Raw genomic sequence first — 8,205 nt, 5'->3', positions numbered from 1 at the left:
CACTGTCGGAAAACACTTGATTTTAAAAAACCTTCTCCCATGGGAAAGTTTAAACATACACGGAGGTAGTAATGGTAACATAATGAATCCCCAGGTACCTATCACCAAGCTTCAAGAGTTGATTTTCATGGCCATCTGATGTCGTCTATGCCCAGGACACTTCCACTGGCACCTCTGACCCCTACTGGTTTATTTTGAAGCAATTCCCAGATATTATATTTCTTCTTCCATAAACATTCCAGTGTGGTTCTCTAATAAATAAGGTCTCTTCTAACATAATACCCCTGTCACAATAAAACTATTATCACAGGAAAAATAGTTCCTCAGTGTCATCAAGTATTCAGTCTGGGCGCTGATTTCTCCCACTGCTTCATAGAAGCGTTGGTAACAGTTTATCTTCCTAAATCATAGGTCCAAAAGAGACCCATAAATTGCATTTGGTTTTAAAAAAATGCTTTTTTAAATTGAGGTAAGCACTTTCACATCCTGAAATGTACAGATCTTAAGGGTATGGCTCTAAGAGTTGTGACAGATAAAAACACCTGTGTGATCGACACATTAAATCGACACATTAATCAAAATATAAAAGGCTTCCAGCACCCCTGAAAGTTCCCTCCTGCCCCCTTGCAACCAGTCCCCCCACTACCCCAGCCCACAGGAAACCACTGATCTGTCTTCTATCATCACAGAGATAATGATGTCCCAGAAAGTCACATAAATGGACATACAATATGTACTCCTCTGTGTCTATGCATCATGTGTGAGGTAATGATATTGTTGAGATTTAGTCCCAATGTCCCACATGCCAACACCTCCTTCTTGTTTATTCCTTTGTAGTATTTCACCACGTGAATATAACACAGCTCATACTATAATATATCCTGTCAGGAAATACCCTGTTGATGAATGTTGGATTGCTCCCAGGTTCTGGATATAATGAAAAGGCTGCTTATACAAGTCCTTTTGTGGCAATATGCTTTCATTTCTCTTTGGCAGATTGCGAGTCGTGGGATTGCGGGATTGTGGGAAAGACGTCGATTTAGCTTTGTAAGAACCCATCCAGGAGCTTTCAGCACGGTTGTGCCTCTTAGTTACCTCCAGCAGCGATGAGCGCTCCACTTGCTCCCCACCCCCTACCCCTACCCCCGCCCCCAGCATTAGCTGCGCTCTTTTTAATTTTAGCTGTGTCGGTGGGCGTGTAACGGTATCTCAGTGTGGTTTTAAATTGCATTTCCCTGGTGTGTTGGCAATGAGTTCTAGTTCTCTTGTTTCTACTTATCTGGAGGGTCTCCTGCGCCCTTATTTTAACAGGATGTTTTCCATGGATACAGACACCTGCAGGGGCTGCTTCCTACCCTACCCGGTCCTGCAGAGTGGCCCTGCATTTGTGCAGTCCGGCCCTTGGCTGACGGCCCACGACAGCCCCGTGCCCCACAAATCCACCTTCCCTGGCCTCTCCAAACCCCAGTCGCTGCTCGCTGGGCACAGTGACATCACTACTCGCCGCCGCGCTGCACGTCCCCGCACCCCTGCAGGAACCGGGGCTGGATACACGGAGCTCACATCATGGGCTTCCTTCGCTCTAGAACACAACACTCTGCTGCCTGGAACGAGCAAAGGGCTGCCTTACAGATTGTTCCGTTCAGTTGTTGGCAGTGGGAGGTCTGAAACCAGTCGACTCCATCATGGCTGAAGCCCAGGACCTTCTGATCCGTTCCTGAAGCCTGTAGGTTCCCTCGTCCTCTTTGTTTCCTTGCACTGTATTGAAGAAGCCACGTTCATTGCCCTGCAGAGTTGTCCGCAGCTGGATTTCACTACTGCACCCCCCTGGTGCTGTTTCAGGGCTCCCCCGTCCCACATGTTTCCGGCACACGGGGTAGCTCTGTCTGGGGGCCGAATCCCATTCCAGTGCATTTTTTCCAGACCCTCCGTGCAGAGAGGTCCACTGGCAGGTGAGCCCCAGTGTCTCTTTGTGATGAGTAGCCCTCGATGATCATTGCCGGGATTTATGTTTTCATTACGGATTTGCATAAGTTGTGATCTTCTACTATAATTTTTTTTTTAATTCATTTACTGTTTGCATCTCTAAAGAGAGACTTTCCATAAGCATCTGTGTGGTTGTGATAAGGCAAGGTTCACACAAGAAAGGCGGACGAAAGCTTGATTTCCTCCCTTTCTTCGCCAGAATGGGCTGTTTCCTTCCATCCTGTGAAGGAGTCCAACCACGTTCTTTTCGTTCTTTTGGTTAGGGAGTCATTGTGAACTTGAGGAATTTCAATGTATTTTATATGTTTCAGTTCACTGTAGTTATTTATTTATTTATTTTTTTAATTGAAGATGGAAGTTTGTGGAGCAAGGAGACCCCTTCCCAGGGGCCCTGGGAGCCTTTAGACAGGATCCTGGTGGTCGTGGAGGAGGGTCCCTGCTCTTCCGTGTGATGAAATGTCCCGGCGTCATCCTGCCCAGTCCCTGCCCCCGAATGGAGGCTAGCATTTCTACAGGAACTTGAGTTCCTTTTAGTGGGAAATGGTATTAAGCAGCCACAATCTAAGTGGTAAGGACATTCCTAACTACTGGGTAAGTTCACGGTCTTTTCAGGGACTATATCGGGAAATACAACTTTTCTTTTAAATTTTTTTTAAAAGATTTTATTTTTAAGTAATCGCTACACCCAACATGGAGCTCAAACTCAAGAGCCTGAGATCAAGGGTCGCATGCTCTACCAACTGAGCCAGCCAGGCACCCCTTTCCTTTTAAATTTTAAAAGAAAGAATACACCATGAGTTCATACTGACATATCCAATTCAAAATTTACTTAACGGGGGCACCTGGGTGGCTCAGTCAGTTAAACATCTCACTCTTGATTTCGGCTCAGGTCATAATCTCAGGGTTGTGAGCTTGAGCTCCATGCCAGGCTCCACTCGGGGCGTGGAGCCTACTTAAGATTCTCTCCCTCTCCCTCTGCCCCTCCCCTCTTCTCTAAAACAAAACAAAACAAACCAAAATTTACTTAATGTAACAAGGAGTCAGGTTCTATTTTTTGTTGTTTGAATGTCGACAGCTTTGGAGCCTCACCAGCTCCTGAACTGCCCCACATCTGGGGGGAGCTGGTGAGAACACCCAAGCCGCTGCCCCCTCCTTGAAAGCAGCCAGCCCCTGCCACCAGCCCCCTCCTGACCTCAGTAAAAACCTAGCCAGCCCCTCTCCCTGCTCTCTGAAGCCAGCTCAGACCTGCCCTGCTCCCTGCAGTGTCCTCAAGTATGTGCATCAGTAACCTTGTCATACCCTCTGAAGGGGGGACATAGCATCTTCTGTCTCTACATACAAACCAAATTTGGGGTGAGAGTACCTCCTGCTTTGGCGGAGTAGCCACAGAACACTTCACTCTTGGGCTTCATATTGGTGTCCTTTTTTTCTTAGACTGAGAAACTTTCTTCTTAGTGATCTTCACAAAATTACTTCTTTGTTTTATCCTACTACAAGATATAAGCTCAGAATAATTGTTCAATATTTTTTTTTAAGATTTTATTTATTTGACAGAGAGAGAGAGAGAGCGAGAGAGGGAACACAAGCAGGGGCAGTGGGAGAGGGAGAAGCAGGCTCTCCACTGAGCAGGGAGCCCGATGGGGGGCTCGATCCCAGGACCCTGGGATCATGACCTGAGCCGAAGGCAGACGCTTAACCGACCGAGCCACCCAGGCGCCCCTAATATGGGCAGTCTTGAAAATTAACTGAAACTTTCTCTGTCACAATATTTAATTTGAAATGACATGCTTTTACTCCGCATTTATACCTAAAAGGCCATCAAGGCACTGATTTTATTTTCCATGTATCTCTTCCTCTACCCCGACCCCCACCCCCGTGCTACGCATCCATTGTTAGCAAATCCCTGCTACAGAAAATAGTCTTTTCCTTCAAATTCTCATTTAGCCTTAGTTCTGCATTTAAATTTACGTTTAGTACTCAACACTGAAACTTCTGAAATGTGTCTCAGTCTTTGGTTGTTTGAAGCTTCTCCCCAGTAGTTTCCCCGAGTCAGGCTAAGACACCACAGCCATGCGTCCTTCCATGTCCCAAGCAAAGTCTCTGCATCGAGTCACCTGCTGTTCTGTTTATTTGAGGAAACTAACTTCCTGGTGTGTTTTCACTGTTCTCTAGGAAAGTAATTCTCTCTTTTGTTGCCCTGCAGGTGCATTCCACTGCAATTCCTTTTTCCGTTGCTTCCGTGAGAGGGCTTTGCAGTACTAGGGTTTCGATGTGAGCTTTGGGGTCATCTCTGATGATGGCTGTTTCCTGGAATCCTGGCTCCCCCCGCCCCACCATGTACATCAGCCACACGTAGAACTTCCTCAGACAGCTGGAGAGTTTTATTCTTTACACACATTTATCTAAGGAATCCAACTAGTGGCTTTAAATATTCTTTGGCTTTATGACTGACTTTAACAATTCCACTGACTCTGCAGAGCAAGGATTTATATATTTGTGAAATAAGTCCATAAGGGAAACTCTAGGACATGAATAGAAAATTAGGCAAAAGGCACAAAGAGACTATCGTGCTCCAAAGCCAAAAAGATGAAAAGTTTAAATAGGTAAGGAAAAGTATTTAAACTAACTAGTAATTATGAAATTCAAATTGGACATCTTTGGCTTATCAAGTTAGCAGAGAATTTAAAATGTGAATGCAAAGAGCCGATGGCACGACAGGCATTCTCAAGCATTGATCTGGGTAGATAAATTGTTACAACCTTTTTGAAAAGCATGCAGTTAGATGATATGAAGCAAATATTATTTGATCCAGCAGCTAGATCTTGGGAGATAGAAACTAAGAACATAATCTGTTACATTAAAATAAGGTTTCTGCTCAAGATGTTGATCACAGCATTATTTGTAATAATCAAATGTTAGGAACACAGTTGAAATATGGTTATCAAGGTGATATTCACCAAGAATGAACGAGAAAATGTTTACAAGATAATGATAAGTGAAAGCATAAGAAATAAAATGGTATGTGTATACACAAATATGTTTATTAAGCAAAAGAAATATTACACAGATAAAAACATGATTTTTTTCTGTTTATCTTGGGGTAAATTTTTCTTCCTTCCACATTTGTATATTTTCCAAATATTCTACAATGACAGCATATAGTATTAGCTTCTTAAATAAAAAAAGGTTTTTCAAAATTTCTTTCATGGTTTTCAATGCCATGCTCTGTCCCAGTTCTTTTTCTAACTAAGAGATTAGAGATCAAGCTTCTGGTTCCCCTTTTCTCCAGGTTAGTCAAGTGCGAGTACACGTGGTTGATGTGGAAACCCCCTTTGGCTGGAGCAGGTCTTCACTGGTCTGGGCACATCCGGGATGATTCCTCTCCAGACAGATTCTTCAACTACCTGTTCTGGGAGTGGCTCATCCCCACTGCAAAGCTCACCTCCTCTTCCTGGCGCAGGAAGCGTTCCGGGGAGAGAGGAACAGAGCCAGCAGCCCTCAGGCTATAAGGATCTGGGCACCTTTGAGGACGGAAGAGCTCAGGTGGTTAGGGCACTGAAGTGGATTGGGATCAAGGAGACCAAGGAGGCAGGAGGTCTAAGATCTCATGTGACCTCTAATTTCCTGGCAGGAGTTTGGATTCTATCCCAAAAGCAATTAGCAACCTCTGAAGGGCATTAGCCAGCAAGTCACATGATCTGGGGGCAGTGTGCAACAGCTCACTCTCTGTCTGCGGAGATGGCCCTACAGAGGGTCCAGAGTTGACATCCCAGAGATCAACAGGATTATGTCACATCCCTTTCAGAGTTGGGACTTAGAGAATGGGGAAATGCTGACAGAATTTGAAGGTAGAGAAAGCTGTGGTCCCACAGGTGCTTAGACCTAGCTGGAGCCAACCTCCCAGACAAGCCAGGAAGAAAGGCCCCGGGGGGACCCAGTGTGGGGAGGGGCTCGGAACCCAGGGGAACCACAACCCCTACAGACCACTGGGCCACCCGCCAGTGGAATGCTGGTAAAAGAGCTGGGTAAGAAGCAATTGGGACCTTGCTCAGAGAACCAGATACACCTCGTCTGGGGGCTCTAAGGGAGAGAGTCCAGCTTTAGGGCTGGCCACCTGTTCTGTCTCCCCCCCCCCCCCCCACTTTAAGGGCCTCATCTGCCCAGGAGACTGGAAGGTTGGCCTGAGGAGGGGTGACTAAGAGATCTGGAGTGGAAGGGAAGTTGGGAAGCAAGGGGCTCCGGTGATGACTGGCACCACGACCCCTTCCTGCAGCCTCATGGAGGCGGGGGTCATCCGTGGACTTGGAGCATCTGACAAGTGTGGTTCCCAGGTGCCGGGGTGGGACTTAGCCCAGACTGACCACACTTGTGGGGGCGTAGCCTGCCCAGGAGGGGCGCCTGGACATCCCTGCTCCTCGCCTTCCTCCAGCCACCTTCCCTACTGGACGAGGTGTCAGTGATTACAGAATATAATATTTACTGGAACACAGATGACCAAACAATATACATGTTTCAAAGGTGATAAATATTTTCAAACATATGTTCCATTTATTGGAAATACACTCTAATCAGGTGGATGGGCACAGAGTTTAAGGGGATTGTTGAATGGCCCCTTATTGGGTGCCTGGTGCAATTCACCAAGTAAATTTCAGGCAAGTGAAAGTGGCAAGAGGGCGGCGCAGGACCAGGGAGAAGGGGCCCAGGGTCAGGGGCCCTAGACACACTTTCTTGGCCTGATTGATTTGGACATAAGTGTGAGGACTCTCAGGATCCGGAAATTGATTCCCTGAAAACTCCTCAGAGAGTTTCCTGCCCATCTTGGTGACTGTTGGTTTAACACAGTCCCCATTCTACACTCTATTTGAGACCCCGATGGTGCTGGGAGTGGAGCTTGGGGTCCAGACGCCAAACCTGCAAAAGGGGCATGGGACTCTTCTCACAGGACTGAGGTCTGTGTTTTCAATGAAGTCGTAGGTCCTGGGCCGAGCTTGGAACCCAGCGGAAAGCCCCACTGCTAAAGCAGGATATCCAACAGTTTAAAGAGGGCGGTCCCCCAGGCCAAGATCCACCCCTTCAGCAACAACCCCCTAAGTCTTTCTGCAACTCCCGCTCTCTGTAGAGAACCAACTCTATGTACTGCAGAGTGTTTGTAAGATTATTGGACAGGAAGTCTAGCACCTCCCAGTTCTAATTGCCCCAGCAAGGTCACAGAGCCGTCCCTGATGACAAGCAGTAATTAGAGCGACAAAAGTAGCATTTTACCGGGTTGTTCCAAGATGCGCTTTCTGCAGTGGTGTAAAGGGGGAGAAAATGGAAACTAATCCCCGTAAAGAAGGTTAATAGCATCCACACATTTAAATTACCTACATCAGCCTTGTCACAGACAATTAGGAGTTGGAGGTCCTATGCATTCACATTTCATCTCTAGGAGCTTTTCCATATGCCTGAAGGTGCTCTATCGCTGAGTTACCACCCAGGAGCAGAAACATTCAAACTTCGTTTGTCAATTCATTTTAAAGCAATGATGAACCCATTTCATATTAACATAAAAACATATTTTTTATGAAATACATCTACTTTTTTTAAATTACTGAGACGAACAGTAGTATTTTGGGGTTTTGCAAACCCAAAATACCTGACATAGTAAGACAGCTGGTTTCTCGCGTCTGCTTCTGCGTTCAGGAAACTCCACCCTCCTGAAAAAACAAGGGTAAAAAAGACAAAGAAGTCTGGTGTTATTACAAACATGGTTTTGACCTCATGGACCCCCTGCAAGGATCTCAGACATCCCCAGGGGTCCCCAGTCCCTGCTGTGAAAAAGGCAGCTCCTGACCAAGGAAAGCCAAGCTCCATAGGTTGTAGAGTGAGCTGGGGGTGGGGGAGGGTGATGTGCAGGCTGGACATCAGCATGTTCTGGCTCTATTCAATTCACACCACGTTTGTCCACAGGAGCCCCCTCACCACCACCACCACCCCCCCACACCGGTTAGGTGACTCTAGAAAGGAATCCTGTGGTTATTTTAGAAGCCATCCATTTTGTATTGCACAAGCTTTTTTAATTGGAGTTCTTTTTTCTAATGGGAAAACGCTGTAAACCTAAATGCACAGCAATAGTAGTGATTAAGGAAATTATGGTTTCTGAAGGCGAATACTCTGCTGCCATCAAAAAGAAAGTAAAAGGGGAAGATGTACTCAATATTAATATCCACAGAATTAATT

The sequence above is a fragment of the Zalophus californianus genome, chromosome 15 (assembly GCF_009762305.2).
Source record: "Zalophus californianus isolate mZalCal1 chromosome 15, mZalCal1.pri.v2, whole genome shotgun sequence".
Lineage (NCBI taxonomy): Eukaryota > Metazoa > Chordata > Mammalia > Carnivora > Otariidae > Zalophus > Zalophus californianus.
Note: the sequence above shows the minus strand (reverse complement) of the source record.